At 39.9% G+C, this 21,838-nt stretch overlaps 1 protein-coding gene across 22 annotated transcripts in view; it reads right to left on the minus strand.

Annotated features, from left to right (window-relative positions):
• PAM (peptidylglycine alpha-amidating monooxygenase) overlaps positions 1 to 21,838 on the minus strand; it is a 307,426-nt gene that overhangs the window by 244,937 nt on the left and 40,651 nt on the right. For all 22 annotated transcript variants that reach the window (XM_043464552.1, XM_043464569.1, XM_043464568.1 and 19 more), the window contains exon 2: positions 13,074 to 13,181. The gene's annotated coding sequence lies outside the window, so the exon portion shown is untranslated. The remainder of the gene's footprint in view (positions 1 to 13,073; positions 13,182 to 21,838) is intronic.

Consider the following 21,838-nt stretch of genomic DNA (forward strand, 5'->3'; position numbering starts at 1 on the left):
ACATGTTTTTAAACAATACCATAGTCTAATTTTTCTACTACAAATACTGTAATTGCAAGGATAATCAAGTGACTTGGCAGATCCTCCTTAAGATATTCCTAACACAATAAAAAATGATGGTTGTCATTCTGTACTGTAGACTCAGGTCTAAGCTATTACAAAGAAACTATTATTATCTCTGTTTCAATTCAGATGAAGCTAAGCCTGGCTTTTAACGCTTCCCTCGTGAGTAAATACTGTACAAATGTATAGCAATAACACTGCTTACAAAAATAGTAAAATGAAATACCACAGCACCAATTTACAATCTGGAAAAAAGTAGAGAATTTTAACCTAACTAACAAGTTGGACTTTTCACTACTGTAGAGGTTGGAGAGAATTCCAAAAGAAGGATAGGAAGGTCAACTCTCAAGAAAAACATCATAATTCAGTTTTTCCTTAACGTAGGCAAAGTGAAAAGACTTTCCAACAAAAGGAATTACTTCCATCCTTTCACTTGTTTTGTCTGAGATACCGAGTTTGAGAAGCAAAACATGCAAAGTTTACCATGAAATTCATGAAAATAGTGTGTGTGTCTATATATGTATATATATACACACATACATAGATATACAGTATTCTTGCCTGGGAAATCCATGGACAGAGGAGCCTGGTGGGCTACAGTCTGTTGGGTCGCAAAGAGTCGGACAGGACTGAGTGCTGAGCACGCACACACATATATATACCTGTACATATATATGTATACATAACATATATGATTCAAATTTTAAAATAAATGTACTTATTTATTTGAAAATGCATTGGAAAATGCCTTTAATTACCCAATTTCTAGGAGTGGTTACTTCTGATAGTTTTAATTACAGACTGAGAGAGTCCTCCAATTTTTATATTTCATAATTTTAAACTTTTAAAAGTTTTTCTAATGATGGATATGAATTCAGTTACTATGTAACTGAAAAAGACGGAAATTCATCTAAATGTGTTCTGAACTTGCAATCCTGACTTACCTGCCCTCAGGGGAGACCAATGACAGCTGCAGGGGACCCAACCCTAATATACTAGCCAGACTACTTCCAAGTTGGTTCAGACAACTCTTCCTGGGAGAAGATCCACCCGTCTAAACAAATTGAGGTTGGGAAGGGCAAATAAAGGTTGTCTGGACTACACTCACACCAAAGGGAGCAGGTATGTATCGACTGCTCCAGAGATGGGATGGCCAGAGGCTAAGTGCAACAGGAAAGCTAGCCTGTTGAGATTATTTTTTTAAGGTTGAGTTTAGAAAGGAGTCTTTCCAAGTCCCTCCCGATGCTGAATGCTGAGGCTACGCAAGCCCTGGGTCACAGCTCCTGTGCTGAGTGCTCACCCACCCCTCGGCCCGATAACCCAAATCTGATTGTTCTCAGATTTGATCTTAATACTGTAATTGTTTTAATTGTCTCTATGAGTTGATTTGATTTTTTTCATTGCACTGGTTCTTTTTATACATGTGTAATTTAATTAAATAATTTATACATCATTTTAAAAAAAGCCTATCCAAAAATAAGAGAAAGTCAAGAGGTCTCCAACCACCAGAGAGGCTGACGGGAACATGGAAGACCTCAGGCAGGAAACCAAGTGTCAGGGAGACAGATGGTCCCAGGTGGCCAGACTTTATATTTTATTAAAGATGCTTACTTTAGGGAAAAGGGGCCTTGTGTCTCCAACGTTCATTTTCTAAGTCCAGGCTTTATTGAGTTTTTATTCTCTTATTCTACAAAAACAGCGTATTGTTCATGTTCTCGTGAGGATTCTATTTCCTCTTCCCACTCCACTAAATCTCTCGATCAGAGCAATCTCACCGCCTCCTTAGAGAAGACCAGAAACTCTCTCTCTAACTGATAACTCCTTCCTTTCCTTGGATTCCCCAGGAAAGCACAGACAGGCCCTGTGAAGTCCACACCCACATCAGGCCACTCCAACACAGGGCTGGGGGCCGGGACGAAATACCGAGCAACGGCCCTGGCTCCACCAAACTCTGACGTCGTCTTGCTGGAGAACCACACCCGATCTTCCATCTGTCCTAAATGTCACTTCTTATTTCCCAGTTGGACTGAAGCCTTGACAGACATCCAGATAATATTACAATTTTTCAGACTTAAAACAAAAGTTCGAAGGCAACAATACTGTTTTCACAGGAAACAGAAACACATGAAAGAAATCGCCCCTTGACTGTTAAAAGTATTATAAATCTCATCGACAAACCACTTTAATCCTTAAATTGAAGAATTAGGCAGTTCAGTTCAGTGGCTCAGTCGTGTCCGACTCTTTGCGACCCCATGGACTGCAGCACACCAGGCCTCCCTGTCGATCACCAACTCCCGGAGCTTGCTCAAACTCATGTCCATCGAGTGGGTGATAGGGTTCAACAAGACTCTGAGCTTAACTTATTTCTTAAACTAAAGTAAATTCATATTGGCAAGTGCCCATTTGGAAGCAAATGGAAGTTAAAAGTGCCACTTTTAAGGGGCTATTTAGCCGGGATTTCTAAAGCTTTGACCAGTCAGCCACAGTAGCCAGTCTGCCAGTGTGGTAGGTAAGGTAGGAACTAAAATTTTACCTTCAGAAATGAAAATAAAAATGGAATCTCAAAATGATGCAATGATTTCTCTTGAACCACAGAGCTTCTAGGTACTCTGGTACCCCAATAGACTCCTCCCCTGAAAATCTACTGCTTCTGACAAAAGCTAGAAAGGGGATGCTCTCATATTGCCTCCCAGCGAATCCACTATTTCTGAAGAATTGAGGCCAGATGGGCTTGATTTTTTTCCTTACCAATGACCCATGGCAGAGCCATTCACATCACCATAATACTTTCAAGGCAACTCATGAGGCTTGGAAGAAACGTTTCTTAGTACCCATTTCTCTTCCCTATATCCAGCAACAAACCTACTTTTTCTAAGGGGGGAAAAAAAAAAGTATCTTATCTCACTGGCTCAGTTATTCTGGGCAAAACCTTGACTTTTCTAAAACATCAGATTCACATTGTCAAAAAGAGAAAAACAGTAGTACGACCTCATACTGTAGTTATAAAGATATTGTATAAAGTACTGGCACATCAAAAGCCTCTCAATTAAAAAGTTATTACAATTAATAATAATGAACCAAACCAGAGAGAATCAGATCACACCACCTTCTTTGAAAGGCTTCATTTGTATTCCAGGACAGTGCTGCAACTGGGTGATGAGGAAGCAGAAATTGGCCAAGTAAGAGCTTGAATAATTAAATGGGGGCCTTAGTTTTTTGTTGTGGCAAATGAAGGTGTTGATCTTTTCCAGTCTGAAGTTCTGTGTGCTAGGAAAGCATTCGATAGCAATACTTTCATTTCTGCCACACAAACATCTGCTTTCTTCTCTGAGCAAGCTCAAGAGAGTGTCTAATGGATGGGTACTTTTCTCAGGCCATGTAATAGACTGAAATTATTCAAAGTTTTATCCTTAAAGAATTTAAACTTTGCTTTCATTTAAACACCCAGGACTAGAGCTTTATATGACCACTAAACCCACCCATGAGCCCATTAACTTTAATGTTTTCCCAAAACGAAACACTGATTTATAAAAGCCTCCAATGTTTTGAATCTGAAAGTCAAAGGAATTATAGATGATGGCTTACTCTAATACCGAGCATTTATTTCACCATTTCATGATTCTAATTTTGATTCTAATTCCCAAAGGAAGCATTGGATTAAATTCTAACACAGTTTTTCTAAAGAAGCCAATTGGAGATAAGCTCCCATTTTCGTCTGTCAATTAGTGGAACTTGAAAAGACCTTCTTCCCTGGGATATAGATAGAGAACTCTGAGGAAAAAGTAAAGCATTTGTATGAATCCAAGCACAGACATTGTTTTCGTGAAACAAAAGGAAGCATAAGAGGGGTTAAAGATGGTGCCTGCAGCCTACGAAAACCAGAAGGGTGAAAGGGTCTGATGCATGATGCGGGTTACAAGGCCCCCGAACGAAATCCTTTTGTGCCAGGGTGTCACAAAGGGCAACCAGGCAGGCCTGTGTGAGTTTGGATTTAAATTAATCACCCAGTCAGTTCCACAGAAGATTCCTTCTGTTCAACTGATTAAGCATGTTTACCTGAAGTTCCCAAATGATGTCAATAGTTTCCAAAAGGCCAAATACAGCAACACGGAGGAGGAGCCAAGATGGCGGAGGAATAGGACCGGGAGACCACGTTCTCTCCTACAAATTCATGGAAAGAATAACTGAACGCAGAGCAAACTTCACAAAACAACTTCTGATCGCTAGCTGAGGTCATCAGGCACCCAGAAAAGCAGCCCATTGTCTTCGAAAGGAGGTAGGACGAAATATAAAAGATAAAAAGAGAGACAAAAGAGCTCAGGACGGAGATCCCTCCCAGAAAGGGAGTCTTAATAGAGGAAGTTTCCAAACACCAGGAAACCCTCGCACTGGCGGGCCTGGGGGAAGTTTTTGAATCTCAGAGGGCAACCTGACTGGGAGGGGAAGAATAAATAAAGCCCACAGATTACGTGCCTAAAAGCAACTCCCAGCAGAAAAGTACCCCAGACGCCCGCATCCGCCACCAGCAAGTGGGGGCAGAACGGAGAGGAGCGGGCGGCATTGCTCAGGGTAAGGACCGGGCCTGAGTGCCCTGAGGACAATCAGAGGGAGCTTGTGTGAGTTGCCAACTTGAACTGTGGGACAGCAAAAGCGGGAGAGAAAATTAACCGGCCTGAACACACTGCCTGCAGTTCGCAGAACAAAGGGTCTGAGCAAGTCCAGAGAAGAGCTCGCAGGCTGCAGACCGGCCCAGCCCCGCGGAGGCAGGAGGCAGGGGGGAGGGGAAGGGGGCAGGCTCGGCCCCAAGGACCGCATCCCCTGCCGCACTGCAAACAGGCCTCCACTTTCTAATCAAAGACCTCTTCAGATTCTGGATGGTCGACATCCGCCAGGGAGGGTCGCGGCGAGACACAAGGCGCAGGCGCCTGACCGGCGCGGGCGGGGACTGGGGCTGGGGACGCGGAGGGGAGAAGGCGCACACACCCGACCCCGCGCAGGCGGAAACTGAGACTGGGACCGCGGAGGGCAGAAGACGCGCCGCACCTGGGGAGAGCGCGCAAGTCAAGCTCCTGGCTGCCTGAACCGCTCTGACGGGGAAGGCACAAAACGCAGGCGCAGCCGAGTCTGCGCTTTTGTGGAACACCCGAGGGCTGGAACCGCGTGCAGCGGCACGCTCTATGCAGCTGGGAGCCTGAGCAGTGCAGACGGGAAAGCAGCGCCAGCCCCTCCCCGCAGCGCTACAGAACTAGCGACCTGAATGAGACCACCTCCGCCCGCCTGTGTCAGGGCGGAAATTAGGCACTGAAGAGCCCGGCAAAGGGAAGCCAAATAAACAAAGGGAACCGCTTCAGAAGGTTCACTGGGCAAATCCTTGACTTTTCTAAACATCAGATTCACATTGTCAAAAAGAGAAAAACAGACTAAAATCCCTGTAGGTAACACTGACTACACCGGAAGGGGCCTGTAGATATCGAGAAGTGTAAGCTGGAACAAGGAGCTATCTGAAACCGAACCGAACCCACACTGACTGCAACAGCTCCAGAGAAAGTCCTAGATATATTGTTACTTTTTTTTTTTAATTTAATTTTTTAATTTAATTTTTTTAATTAAAAAATTTTTTTTCTTTTTTATTTTTTCTCTTTTATTTTCTTTTAAAATTCCCTATTACTCCCCCATTACTCCTTAACTTTCATTTTCATAGAGTTTTATGATTTTTTTAATTAGGAAAAACATTTTTTTTCTTGTTTTTTTTTTCCTTTTTCTCTTCTTTTTTCTATTGTTCTTTTTCTCTTACTTCCTTTTAAAGTCCTCTATTACTCCTCTACTACTCCTTAATTTTAATTTTCATTACACTATAACCTTGCAAAAAAAAAGAAGCCCTATTTTTAAACCGAACTTCATATATATTTCTAAAATTTTTTTGTGTTTTTGTTTTTAAATATTGTATTTTAAAAAATCTAACCTGTATGCTAGATTTTTAATCTTTGTGTTTCAGTATGTGATATAAATTTTGGACATTTAAGAATCCAATATTCAGTTCCCATTTTTATTCAGGAGTGTGTTGATTACTCTCTCCCAATCTTGACTCTCCGTTTTCTACCTCAGAACACCCCTATTTCCTCCTTTCCCCTTCTCTTCCCAATCCAATTCTGTGAATCTTTGTGGGTGTCTGGGCTACGGAGAACACTCTGGGAACAGACAACTGCGTAGATCTGTCTCTCTCCTCTTGAGTCCCCCTTTTTCTCCTCCTGCTCATCTCTATCTCCCTCTTCCCTCTCCTCTTCTTCATGTAACTCTGTGAACCTCTCTGGGTGTCCCTCACGGGGGAGAATATTTTCACCATTAACCAAGAAGTTTTATTATCAGTGCTGTATAGTTGCAGAAGTCTTGAGACTACTGGAAGAATAAAACTGAAATCCATAGGCAGGAGACTTAAGCCCAAAACCTGAGAACACCAGAAAACTCCTGACTACATGGAACATTAAGTAATAAGAGACCGTCCAAAAGCCTCCATACCTACACCGAAATCAACCATCACCCAAGAGCCAATAAGTTTTAGAGCAAGACATACCATGCAAATTCTCCAGCAATGCAGGAACATAGCCCTGAACGTCAACATACAGGCTGCCCAAGGTCACACCTAACACATAGACCCATCTCAAAACTCATTACTGGGCACTCCATTGCACTCCAGAGAGAAGAAATCTAGTTCCACACACCAGAACACTGACACAAGCTTCCCTAACCAGGAAACCCTGACAAGCCAATCGTCCAACCCCACCCACTGGGTGAAACCTCCACAATAAAAAGGAACCACAGACCTCCAGAATACAGAAAGCCCACTCCAGACACAGCAATCTAAACAAGATGAAAAGGCAGAGAAATACCCAACAGGTAAAGGAACATGAAAAATGCCCACCAAATCAAACAAAAGAGGAGGAGATAGGGAATCTACCTGAAAAAGAATTTAGAATAATGATAATAAAAATGATCCAAAATCTTGAAAACAAAATGGAGTTACAGATAAATAGCCTGGAGACAAAGATTGAAAAGATGCAAGAAATGTTTAATAAAGACCTAGAAGAAATAAAAAAGAGTCAATTAAAAATGAATAATGCAATAAATGAGATCAAAAACACTCTGGAGGGAACCAAGAGTAGAATAATGGAGACAGAAGATAGGATAAGTGAGGTAGAAGATAAAATGGTGGAAATAAATAATGCAGAGAGGAAAAAAGAAAAAAGAATCAAAAGAAATGAGGACAACCTCAGGGACCTCTGGGACAATGTGAAATGCCCCAACATTCGAATCATAGGAGTCCCAGAAGAAGAAGACAAAAAGAAAGGCCATGAGAAAATACTCGAGGAGATAATAGCTGAAAACTTCCCTAAAATGGGGAAGGAAATAGCCACTCAAGTCCAAGAAACCCAGAGAGTCCCAAACAGGATAAACCCAAGGTGAAACACCCCAAGACACATATTAATCAAATTAACAAAGATCAAACACAAAGAACAAATATTAAAAGCAGCAAGGGAGAAACAACAAATAACACACAAAGGGATTCCCATAAGGATAACAGCTGATCTATCAATAGAAACCCTCCAGGCCAGAAGGGAATGGCAGGACATACTTAAAGTAATGAAAGAGAATAACCTACAACCTAGATTACTGTATCCAGCAAGGATCTCATTCAGATATGAAGGAGAATTCAAAAGCTTTACAGACAAGCAAAAGCTGAGAGAATTCAGCACCACCAAACCAGCTCTTCAACAAATGCTAAAGGATCTTCTCTAGACAGGAAATGCAGAAAGGGTGCATAAACATGAACCCAAAACAACAAAGTAAATGGCAACGGGACCACACCTATCAATAATTACCTTAAATGTAAATGGGTTGAATGCCCCAACCAAAAGACAAATATTGGCTGAATGGATACAAAAACAAGACCCCTATATATGCTGTCTACAAGAGACCCACCTCAAAACAAGAGACATATACAGACTAAAAGTGAAGGGCTAGAAAAAAATATTTCACGCAAACGGAGAACAAAAGAAAGCAGGAGTCACAATACTCATTTCAGATAAAATAGACTTTCAAATAAAGGATGTAAAAAGAGACAAAGAAGGACACTACATAATGATCAAAGGGTCAATCCAAGAAGAAGATATACCACTTATAAATATATATGCACCCAACATAGGAGCACTGCAATATGTATGGCAATTGCTAACAAGTATGAAAGAGGAAATTAATAGTAACACAATAATAGTGGGAGACTTTAATACCCCACTCACAACTATGGATAGATCAACTAAACAGAAAATTAACAAGGAAACACAAACATTAAATGACACAATGGACCAGCTAGACCTAATTGATATCTATAGGACATTTCACCCCAAAACAATCACCTTCACCTTTTTCTCAAGTGCACACGGAACCTTCTCCAGAACAGATCACATCCTGGGCCATAAATCTAGTCTTGGTAAATTCAAAAAAATTGAAATCATTCCAGTCATCTTTTCTGACCACAGTGCAGTAAGATTAGATCTCAATTACAGGAAAAAAATTATTAAAAATTCAAACATATGGAGGCTAAATAACACGCTTCTGAATAACCAACAAATCATAGAAGAAATCAAAATATGCATAGAAATGAATGAAAATGAAAACACAACAACCCAAAACCTATGGGACTCTGTAAAAGCAGTGCTAAGGGGAAGGTTCATAGCATTACAGGCTTACCTCAAGAAACAAGAAAAAAGTCAAATAAATAACCTAACTCTACACCTAAAGCAATTAGAGAAGGAAGAAATGAAGAACCCCAGGGTTAAAAAAAAAAAAAAAGAACCCCAGGGTTAGTAGAAAGAAAGAAATCTTAAAAATTAGGGCAGAAATAAATGCAAAAGAAACTAAAGAGACCATAGCAAAAATCAACAAAGCTAAAAGCTGGTTTTTTGAAAAACTAAACAAAATTGACAAACCATTAGCAAGACTCATTAAGAAACAAAGAGAGAAGAACCAAATTAACAAAATTAGAAATGAAAATGGAGAGATCACAACAGACAACACTGAAATACAAAGGATCATAAGAGACTACTACCAGCAGCTCTATGCCAATAAAATGGACAACTTGGATGAAATGGACAAATTCTTAGAAAAGTATAACTTTCCAAAACTGAACCAGGAAGAAATAGAAGATCTTAACAGACCCATCACAAGCAAGGAAATCGAAACTGTAATCAGAAATCTTCCAGCAAACAAAAGCCCAGGACCAGATGGCTTCACAGCTGAATTCTACCAAAAATTTAGAGAAGAGCTAACACCTATCTTACTCAAACTCTTCCAGAAAATTGCAGAAGAAGGTAAACTTCCAAACTCATTCTATGAGGCCACCATCACCCTAATTCCAAAACCAGACAAAGGTGCCACAAAAAAAAAAAGAAAACTACAGGCCAATATCACTGATGAACATAGATGTGAAAATCCTTAACAAAATTCTAGCAGACAGAATCCAACAACATATTAAAAAAATCATACACCATGACCAAGTGGGCTTTATCCCAGGAATGCAAGGATTCTTTAATATCCGCAAATCAATCAATATAATACACCACATTAACAAATTGAAAGATAAAAACCATATGATTATCTCAATAGATGCAGAGAAAGCCTTTGACAAAATTCAATACCCATTTATGATTAAAACTCTCCAGAAAGCAGGAATAGAAGGAACATACCTCAACATAATAAAAGCTATATATGACAAACCCACAGCAAGCATCACCCTCAATGGTGAAAAATTGAAAGCATTTCCCCTGAAATCAGGAACAAGACAAGGGTGCCCACTCTCACCACTACCATTCAACATAGTTTTGGAAGTTTTGGCCACAGCAATCAGAGCCGAAAAAGAAGTAAAAGGAATCCAGATAGGAAAAGAAGTGAAACTCTCGCTGTTTGCAGATGACATGATCCTCTACATAGAAAACCCTAAAGACTCTACCAGAAAATTACTAGAGCTAATCAATGAATATAGTAAAGTTGCAGGATATAAAATTAACACACAGAAATCCCTTGCATTCCTATACACTAACAATGAGAAAACAGAAAGAGAAATTAAGGAAACAATACCATTCACCATTGCAGCAAAAAGAATAAAATACCTAGGAGTATATCTACCTAAAGAAACAAAAGACCTATACATAGAAAACTATAAAACACTGATGAAAGAAATCAAAGAGGACACAAACAGATGGAGAAACATACCGTGTTCATGGATTGGAAGAATCAATATTGTCAAAATGGCTATACTACCCAAAGCAATCTATAGATTCAATGCAATCCCTATCAAGCTACCAAGGGTATTTTTCACAGAACTAGAACAAAGAATTTCACAATTTGTATGGAAATACAAAAAACCTCAAATAGCCAAAGTAATCTTGAAAAAGAAGAATGGAACTGGAGGAATCAACCTGCCTGACTTCAGATTCTACTACAAAGTCACAGTCATCAAGACAGTATGGTACTGGCACAAAAACAGAAATATAGATCAATGGAACAGAATAGAAAGCCCAGAGATAAATCCACAAACCTATAGACACCTCATCTTTGACAAAGGAGGCAAGGATACACAATGGAAAAAAGACAACCTCTTTAATAAGTGGTGCTGGGAAAACTGGTCAACCACTTGTAAAAGATTGAAACTAGAACACTTTCTAATACCATACACAAAATTAAAGTCAAAATGGATTAAAGATCTAAATGTAAGACCAGAAACTATAAAACTCCTAGAGGAGAACATAGGCAAAACACTCTCCAACATTAATCACAGCAGGATCCTCTATGACCCACCACCCAGAATACTGGAAATAAAAGCAAAAATAAACAAATGGGACCTAATGAAACTTAAAAGCTTTTGCACAACAAAGGAAACTATAAGTAAGGTGAAAAGACAGCCTTCAGATTGGGAGAAAATAATAGCAAATGAAGAAATAGACAAAGGATTAATCTCAAAAATATACAAGCAACTCCTGCAGCTCAATTCCAGAAAAATAAATGACCCAATCAAAAAATGGGCCAAAGAACTAAACAGACATTTCTCCAAAGAAGACATACAGATGGCTAACAACACATGAAAAGATGCTCAACATCACTCATTATCAGAGAAATGCAAATTAAAACCACAATGAGGTACCATTACACGCCAGTCAGGATGGCTGCTATCCAAAAGTCTACAAGCAAAAAATGCTGGAGAGGCTGTGGAGAAAAGGGAACCCTCTTACACTGTTGGTGAGAATGCAAACTAGTACAGCCATTATGGAAAACAGTGTGGAGATTTCTTAAAAAACTGGAAATAGAACTGCCATATGACCCAGCAATCCTACTCCTGGGCATACACACTGAGGAAACCAGATCTGAAAGAGACACATGCATCCCAATGTTCATCACAACACTGTTTATAATAGCCAGGACATGGAAGCAACCTAGATGCCCATTAGCAGACGAATGGATTAGGAAGCTGTGGTACATATACACCATGGAATATTACTCAGCCGTTAAAAAGAATTCATTTGAATCAGTTCTAATGAGATGGATGAAACTGGAGCCCATTATACAGAGTGAAGTAAGCCAGAAAGATAAAGAACATTACAGCATACTAATACATATATATGGAATTTAGAAAGATGGTAATGATAACCCTATATGCAAAACAGAAAAAGAGACACAGATGTACAGAACAGACTTTTGGACTCTGTGGGAAAACGCGAGGGTGGGATGTTTCGAGAGAACAGCATGTATATTATCTATGGTGAAACAGATCACCAGTCCAGGTGGGATGCATGAGACAAGTGCTCGGGCCTGGTGCACTGGGAAGACCCAGAGGAATCGGGTAGAGAGGGAGGTGGGAGGGGGGATCAGGATGGGGAATACATGTAACTCCATGGCTGATTCATGTCAATATATGACAAAACCCACTGCAATGTTGTGAAGTAATTAGCCTCCAACTAATAAAAATAAATGAAAAAAAATTAAAAAATTAAAAAAAAACAAATACAGCAACACACACCAAAGGTCCTAGCTTAAAGAGCACCAATAACTGACCCCTCTATAATCTGCTGGGTGTTGCTTATGAAATGCAGGGGATTATCCCTTTTTAATCAACTGTCCTGGTTTGATTTTTCTTCTTTCCTCTTCCATCAAATAGCTGAAACACATTTATACATTTTAACGATATACATTGCAAGACTGCCTGTTTATTCTATAGCGTATCTGGTTAAGGCAACATAAAGAGCCCAGTTTCCCCACCACATCTTGCAAGGGGGTCAGGCAATGGGGCAGAAAGGCAAGGAGGTGGAACTATTTATTCAACAGGAGCCAAGTAGAGCCAAAGTTTTACCTGTGTTGTTAGCACAAACTCAGAAAAAGAAAGGTATAGCTGTAACCATTGTCAAGTTTAAAAAAAAAAAAATTGCTCAAAAAAACAGCATGTAAATAAAAAAGATGGACCCTGGCCAGGTGGAAAATTCCATCTGTGTTCAAATCCATGGATTCCAACCCTCAGGGAGTGTCTTTAAAATTTGGCGTTTCACTGTTTTTCCCAAGCAGTAAAGGATTGAATGCATTCTTATAAAATATTAATCAACCGTGTCTTGGGCACTGAATCAAGGAGGAAAAGGGAAGAGAAGATAAGCCCAGGATACCAGAACAGAAAGTCATCAGGACCAACTCTTCTCTGACAAGGCTGTAGAAAAAGCAATAACTGCTACCCTGGGATTCAAAGGAAGTTCCAGGAACCACAGGGCCCCGTGCCTCCCACTGACATCCCCGACCTTCAGCTAAGGAAAGGCAACCATTGCGGCACAGGATTCTAGCACTGAGCACTCACAGCACTGAGTCTAAACCCCAGCTCAGCCACCTCTAACCCCTGAGATCTTGGGCAAGCTATTGATACTGAAACTTCCTGGGCATCGCTTCTCTCAACTATGAAATAAAGGAGGGAATAACCATACCTCTGAACGTTGTTCCGAGCACTCCTGTGAGCCAGGCGCGGAGGCAGGTACCAGGGAAAGACTGCTGACTGAACCACACAAGGATGCTGATTTCACGGAGCCTGCAATCTGGGTCAGGAGATAAAACAGCAAACCATTAAATGAACACCATAATCTGATATATATGGAAAAAGACTCTGAAGAAACATATAGGATGACTAGATGGGAGAATGACTTAGAGTTGTCACCTCCATCTCAGTAGAAATGGCCTTTGAACAAGGAGAAGGATGCATAAGATAAAATCACAGATCCTTCCAGACTCAGAGACCACCAAGAACAAAGGCCCCAAGACAAAAATGAGCTCAGAATGTTCAAGGAATGTTCAAGGAAGCCCGGTGTGATTGAAGGAGAGTGAACAGTGACCAACCAGTGTTGACTCCTATTCGTAAATTGGAGTCAAAGTAATAAAGTAATTAATGAATGGAGCCTGGGGTAGAGAATAGATCTAGAAATACAAATCTGGGCCTCAACACAATCTTCTGCAAAGTACTCACCACGGTGTCTGAAAATGACGATTATGGATAACCAAGCAGGAATCTCTCCATTCCCACTTTTCCAAGTAACTGCATTGATATTTGCATTAGGGAGACTGTTAGCAAAGACAGAAAAAAGAAGGAAGACAGGTAGCACTCAACTGGCTCAGGGAAAACACAGATGTTGCATGCTGAGTGCCAATGTCTACAAAATAGAAGCTTCCTGCTGTTCTGGGTTAGACAGAATTCTGAGGCCAGCTGTGGCCTGTGTTACAATGTGTCCCATCATTTGCAAAATACATAAATGTGACAGATTTCTAAGGCTTTGGAATTATACTTCTTTGTTGTAAGTTTTAAAATATTTGCAAATATATTCTTAAGTATTTTCCTTTATTTAAGTATTTTTATTTTGTTTCAAATATTTGTTATTTCTCAGCATAATAATATGATTAGATACCATCACCACTCCTATTTCACAGTTAAGAAATCTGATGCTCAGAAAGAATAACTTATTTGCCCAAAGTGACCAAATAGTCAGAACTGGGAACCAAACTTGGGTATCTCACTGAGACCACACTCTTATCTACTGTCACATATACAAGTAATTTGCTATATACACTCCTTATTTGTATTCCACTAAGGTAGCTTATTTAACTTATATGCAGAGTACATCATGAGAAATGCTGGGCTGGATGAAGCACAAGCTGGAATCAAGATTGCTGGGAGAAATATCAATAACCTCAGATATGCAGATGACACCACCCTTATGGCAGAAAGTGAAGAGGAACTAAAAAGCCTCTTGATGAAAGTGAAAGAGGAGAGTGAAAAAGTTGGCTTAAAGCTTAACATTCAGAAAACTAAGATCATGGCATCTGGTCCCAATCACTTCATGGGAAATAGATGGGGAGACAGTGGAAACAGTGTCAGACTTTATTTTTTGGGGCTCCAAAATCACTGCGGATGGTGACTGCAGCCATGAAATTAAAAGATGCTTATTCCTTGGAAGGAAAGTTATGACCAACCTAGATAGCATATTGAAAAGCAGAGACATTACTTTGCCAACAAAAGTCCGTCTAGTCAAGGCTATGGTTTTTCCAGTGGTCATGTATGGATGTGAGAATTGGACTGTGAAGAAAGCTGACCACCAAAGAATTGATGCTTTTGAACTATAGTGTTGGAGAAGACTCTTGAGAGTCCCTTGGACTGCAAGGAGATCGAACCAGTCCATCCTAAAGGAGATCAGTCCTGGGTGTTCATTGGAAGGACTGATGCTGAAGCTGAAACTCCAATACTTTGGCCACCTGATGCGAAGAGCTGACTCATTGGAAAAGACCCTGATGCTGGGAGGGATTGGGGGCAGGAGGAGAAAGGGACAACAGAGGATGAGATGGCTGAATGGCATCACTGACTCGATGGGCATGGGTTTGGGTAAACTCCGGGAGTTGGTGATGGACAGGGAGGCCTGGCATGCTGTGATTCATGGAGTCACAAACAGTCGGACACGACTGAGTGACTGAACTAAACTGAACTGAACTGAAGGTGGCACAGGGGTAAAGATTCTTCCTGACAATGCAGGAGATGCAGGTTCGCTCCTTGGGTCCGGAAGACCCCCTGGAGAAGGAAATGGCAATCTACTCCAGTATTCTTGCCTGGGAAATCCCATGCACAGAGGAGCCGGACAAGCTACATGGGGTCACAAAGAGTCAGACACAACTTGGCAACTAAACAACACAGCAACAACTGCACTTTAAGGTCTTTCCATCAGGGCTTGATTCTGGGACGGGGTGTCTTGTACTGTCATCACGCTAGTTCCAGTATGTTCTCTCGTTTCTAAATTCTCATGCCACTTTCTGAAGGAAGCATCCAGGCGCAATTCTTTTCTGTACTGATGTTGGTGGAAAACATTTGTTAAAATGCCAAACCCTATTTGATTCAGTGATGAGGTCATCTTATAAGCAAGCTGACGATTTTAGCAACTGCCAGAATTTCAGATTATTGTAGCAATCACCTACCTAGTAGTTATCACCTACTCTGTTTTTCAGCTGACAGGCATCCCATCTAGCTGCATTTAAAAATACACACGTACACATTATCAAATTAAGTTAGTTCCACTGTTGTTATTGTTACCTCACCCACACAACAGCAGATTCATACACATTAACTAAAGAATAGGAATTTTTTGGAGGTTAATCCTAAATAGGAATTTTATTTTTAAGGATTCCAGGGCAAAGAGAAGTAAAAACCTCCAGACTTATCACAACATAGACAGAAAAGCTAAAATATATTTAACCCTGAATTGCTTTGTCCTTTCCCTCCACCCCATTCTTTCTTTCCCCCCGCTTCTATTTTCTGCAAGAAGGCTTCATAAAGGAGAAAAGTATGCCATCTACCACCTTGATTTGATCCCAGCAAACTAACCAGAATTTGAATTTTTATTAGCAAGACCCATAGGCAAGAACAATAATATGCTATACCTATGGGGTGGTTAGTTTTATTCATGAACTCATGCTGGGCTAAGAAAAAAAGAAGAAGAAAAGCTAACTTCAAAGCATTATTGAAAGATGATTAACTCTCTAGCTGCAAATGAGAAGCACAAGCTACTTTGATGTGCGAGAATTTTCAGGGCCTAAATTTAAAGAAAGGACATCTATGATACAAGTTTAACCATTAAAAAAAATCCAATAATATACTTCTTTTGCATCTCGAAAACCAGTAATTACCTAAGGGAATAAATAAATTAGAACTCAGCCTCAGAAATTAAGTCTTAAATGCAAAGTACACAAACAATATTCCTCCCTCATCATATAGTTCAGTGGCAAAATGCCAGCTCTAATATGTTCAGTACGGGAAATATAACTCTTTATATTGCCATTTTTTCACAGTCACCCCCTCCACAAGGCCTTTGGGCATTAACCAAGCTGCATACACATCTTCACCTCAAAAAACTAACTAAGCATAAACTGGAGAGTTAGTCAATGTATAAATGATGTGGTGTAGGATTGCAAAGACTGTGATTGTATAAAATACTGAATTTGAAACTAACCTTGACAGTGACCTAAAATTGCCAACCTGGGTACCCTGAGCAATCTTAGCCATTGTCTGCTTTCACATAACAATTGCAAATTATTATTTAGTATGGATAATTCTTAAAGGCTCTATGAAAACAGCCCACGGAATAAACTGCATACCTTTCAAGAGAAAATGAAAATTATGAAGGGAAAAGTGAGTGGATTAAAATGTGTGACTTTTCATAGCAATGGCCCAAAGATATGAGAAAGGTAGAAGGTTGACACCATGTACTTGATATGGCTTTTAGCCTATATTAGATCTGATATTATTTATGAAAATACTTGTATTTTTACCAGTACGAATATATTTAAATAGTCTTCAAACCTACATGCTGGAGCATCCTAATTTTTTCTTCTCTCTCCTACCAAACTCACATGTCTCCATTAATAACTACTTGGAAAAATATGCAAGGCAATCTCAAAAAGAATTACTGCACGTCATTATGTAAAATGGAAATGGAGCTTTTGAAACATACTCTGTCTAGCATTCAGTTCCGTATGCTGCTACAGCAGGTCAAAAGCCATTAGCCACCTGCTGAAAATACATCCTAGGAAATAAAATGCCCTTCAAAATTATTTCACATACGGTGTTCCCAACGTAAAATGGGTGAGGTCATATTCTAAATGTCTAAAAATGTGATATCTCAAAGAGAAAAACACTTACCATGTCAGAAATTAATGTGAACACAGATTTAATGATGGTCATATAATTTAGAACATTCACATTAGTGAAACAAAGTCCCATGTCTACTATGAGAGAAAAGACCACATAGAATAGCCTACACTATATGGCTATTCCTCTCTTTATCTCTGATGAAAGGAAGACACTCGGTGTGATTCCAGGGATACTTAGGACATTCTCGCTTACCATTCAACAGTCTTCTGGGGACTGATCCAACAGTCTCTTTGTATCTTTAATACATTCTTTAAGTCTATTTGGGTAGAAGAAGCCAAACAAGAGGCACTGTGCTACTGGACATCAAATAGAGTTCACAAGTCTATCTCATTTAACCTTTTGAAGCTTGGCAATGAAGTGAATGGCTTTCTATCAGTTTTCTACTAATAGATTCTGTGAGCAATTATTAGATAATTGGCCACTTGGCACTTCATACACCCAGGTACTAAGCTAAGTGCTTGATGCATCTTAATGCATTTAATTCTCATAACAACTTTATGATGGCGGTAATATCTTACTGCCATCTTACAAGTAAGAAAACATTTCCAGAAATCAGATCTGCACACAACCAGTCAAAACCCTACTTACCATGAGATTAACATAGCAATGAAATCTGCCTTGTCCACTAGATTGCTGCCTTAACAATAATTGTGTATATGTGTATCAGAAGTCTTTTTGGGGGTAGTTTTTTTTTTAATTTGTTTGTTTTAGAGATTCTGAAAATATGCAGAGATGTCCCTTGGTAACTAAAATATGTAGGGTCTCCCTAGTAAGCCTCATGGAATGAGGTTATTTGTTTAAAACCATGCAGTTGCTTAAGAGATTCGTTTTATAGATAGCAGGTGACTACTCTTCAGTGAGGGAAACATGCTTTATAAGAGGCGAGGTCCTAAATAGGATGGGGAAACAAAAGGAAAGAAACTGGAAAGGGCAAACTTACAGGGACAGTCAAATGCAAGGATGGAGAGATGCTTTTTCTTTCACTGTTTCCTCTAAACTTAGCTGGCTGACGATGGTGCTTAATGAACAAAAATAAAAAGGTAACAGAATCATAACCTGGTTTGCAAGAGCAAAGATGACTCCTACTTAAAAACGGGGAAGCTCACATTTTCTTACCTTACTTAAAAGACGGATTTCTGCTGTGTGGAACTGCAAATACCCAATCTCTCTGCCAAAGCTCTGAGATACACATTTTGGTGCCATGACAGATTCAGATTCTTGGGGGTAGGGGCAGAGATGGGTCTGTAAGAGTGCTAGACTATTCACCTATAAATGTGGTTCCTAATATGGATCCAGGGCAACCCTTGATGACTGAACTCATAAAGGGTCAGTGGGATCACAGACGTCTAGTTCTAGAGGTTCCAGTTCTCATGGACTTGAGCTAGTCTAAACCTGTTAGCAGAAATCTTAAGCTGGCTCCACAGTATAATTGCCAGTGTCCCTTCCAGGGGCCCTATTCCGAAATCTATTCTCAGACCTCGGTAGTTTTTATTGATTCCCCTGGGTTTTGTTTAATTATTTATTAAAAAGACATCTCTCCCTTAAAAATGACATTGCAGGCCTCTAAATCTTCAGGTATAAATTAAACAAAATAACTCCTAGTTAATAAAATATGAATTCAAACAAAATGCTTCTGTTGAAATGGAGTATCTAAAATATTTCAGGAAAAAAAAAATTCACTAAGCCTGCTGATATTAAGGTTTGGAAACAATTCCCTTTTCCACACTCAAAACAAAGGAAATTGAATCCCTGCTTTAACTGGAGACTGTTGCTATTTGTCTTATGGAAAAAGGCCAAATCATGCATATTTTTGTGACTAGAATCAAGGTCAGTCACCAGATTTTCCCCCACATCAACCACACAGCAGCAGCAAGGATACAGATGTTCCTTGTCCCTTTAGACATGAGTTTTCAAACTCGGTTTTCCCCCTCAGAGCAGGGAAGATTTCTTCGTTTGTCAAAAGGAGAGCCGTTAAGAAAATCACTTAGCTAATAAACAAGGAAATTAGCTAGCAAGCCTGATACAAAACAGATAGTAACAACACTAACAGAAGTCTACACACACGAATTAAGACAGTCAAGCGTTGCTCTGATGAGCACTTTTGACTTGAAACTGCTAGTAGTACTCAGAAAACAGCATCACAGCATTAGGGGTCAGACAGCAGTTGTAACCTTTTTTCCTTGTCTCGCTTGGTTCCCAGAAAAATCTCAGTAAGTTCTGAGTTTGGTTTAAGTATGTGAAGACAAAAAAGGGCAGCAGAAAAGAGGAAACAGAGGAAGCATCAGAGCAGGATAACCTTTCTTCCTCTCCAACCATTTTTCTGTATCTTCTTTGGCTTGTCAATGTTTCAAAGAACCAGATAAACACTTGTTTAATTTTGAGAAGAGCCGCAAAGCCTAAATAAACAACACAATGGAAGCAGGCCTTGTGAATCCCAGGAAGGATGGCGCCAGATTTTGAAGCACATGGTTACCAAGCAAAAAAAAATAACAGCAGAGTGTTTATGTTTACATTTTATATGATCAATAGGTATGTAATTTTAAAGCTAATGATCTTCATTTATTTATTTATTTTGCTTTCAGTTCAGTTCAGTTCTGTCACTCAATCGTGTCCGACTCTGCAACCGCATGAATCGCAGCACGCCAGGCCTCCCTGTCCATCACCAACTCCCGGAGTTTACTCAAACTCAGGTCCATCGAGTCGGTGATGCCATCCAGCCATCTCATCCTCTGTCGTCCCCTTCTCCTCCTGCCCCCAATCCTTCCCAGCATCAGGGTCTTTTCTAATGAGTCAACTCTTCGCATGAGGTGGCCAAAGTATTGGAGTTTCAGCTTCAGCATCATTTTGCTTTCAACTCATATACAATTGGGTTTCTATCCTCTACATCAGTGGTCCCCCACCTTTTTGGCACCAGGGACTGATCTGGTGGAAGACAGTTTTTCCACAGATCAGGGGTGGAGAGGGTGGGTTTCGGGATGCTACAAGCACCTTACATTTATTTTGCACTTTATTTCTCTTTTTTAATTAATTAATTTAAGTTGGAGGATAATTACAATATTGTGATGGTTTCTGCCATACATCAACATGAATCAGCCACAGGTATACATGTGTCCCCCCATCCTGAACCCCCCTCCCACCTCTCTCCCCTCCCCATCCTTCTGGGTTGTCCCAGAGCACTGGCCTTGGTTGCCCTGCTTCATGCATTGAACTTGCACTGGTCATCTGTTTCACATATGGTAATACACATGTTTCAATGCTATTCTCTCAGATCATCCCACCCTCACCTTCTCCCACAGAGTCCAAAAGTCTGTTTTTTAAATCTGTGTCTCCTTTGCTGCCTTGCATGTAGGATCGTTGGTACCATCATTCTAAATTCCATATCTATGTGTTAATATACAGTATTTCTCTTTCTCTTTCTGACTTATTTCACTTGGTATAATAGGCTCCAGGTTCATCCACCTCATTAGAACTGACTCAAGTGCATTCCTTTTTATAGCTGAGTAATATTCCATTGTGTATATGTACCACAACTTCCTTATCCATTCATCTGCCCATGAACATCTAGGTTGCTTCCATGTCCTAGCTATTGTAAAGAGTGTGCACTTAATTTCTAACCTAAAGCCAACACTGATCTGGCAGGTGGTACCAGTCCGCGACCTGGAGGTTAGGACCTCTGCTCTATAATAACTAGTGATTGAATAAACAGCTCAAGAGTTTAAAAAAAAAAAAAAACACACACAAAAACTCATACACAATTTTTTGGTGGGGAGTAACACAAACAAATAATTGTAAATTTTACTAAATTTCATATTTTATCAAAATGTCTTCAGTTTTATACAAAAATTAAACGTTTCCTGAAAGTCTACACTTATATCTTCTCTCTGATTTTAAAGTAGGAAAGCTCCTCTGATTTAATCACTCCTTACAGGGTGCGTGAAATGCTTTATTCAGCCCTGAGTTTAGTAATGCCTCCCTTCAATTAGTCAAAAATGTATTTAAATCGGTAAGAACTTACTTCTGCCAATTCATTCCAGGAGAACATTTCCATCTGCCCAAATCCCACCTCCACTCCAGGCTGACCCTTCCCAGCCTTCTCCTAGATGACGGCCTCCCCCCAACCTCCATGGAACCTGGTCATCACAGGGCTGCACGACCCTCCATACACTAGAAATAAAATAAAACATAACTAATACAGAGGATGAGATGGTTGGATGGCATCACCAACACAATGGACATGGGTTTGGGTGGACTCCGGGAGTTGGTGATGGACAGGGAGGCCTGGCGTGCTGTGGTTCACGGGGTCACAAAGAGTCGGACACAACTGAGCAACTGAACTGAACTGAATACCAGTAATTCCTGATTAAATGATCATTTAAGTTAGCTTCATAAAACAGAAAGAGTCTCAAGTGGCAACCGGCCAAGGATAAATAAATCACTTGAAGTATATCCCAAATTGAAAAGTATTAAATAAATAATGAACTTTATTTAAAGTTCCCCAGTGAAAAGATC

This window comes from Cervus canadensis, chromosome 4 (genome assembly GCF_019320065.1).
Source record: "Cervus canadensis isolate Bull #8, Minnesota chromosome 4, ASM1932006v1, whole genome shotgun sequence".
NCBI lineage: Eukaryota > Metazoa > Chordata > Mammalia > Artiodactyla > Cervidae > Cervus > Cervus canadensis.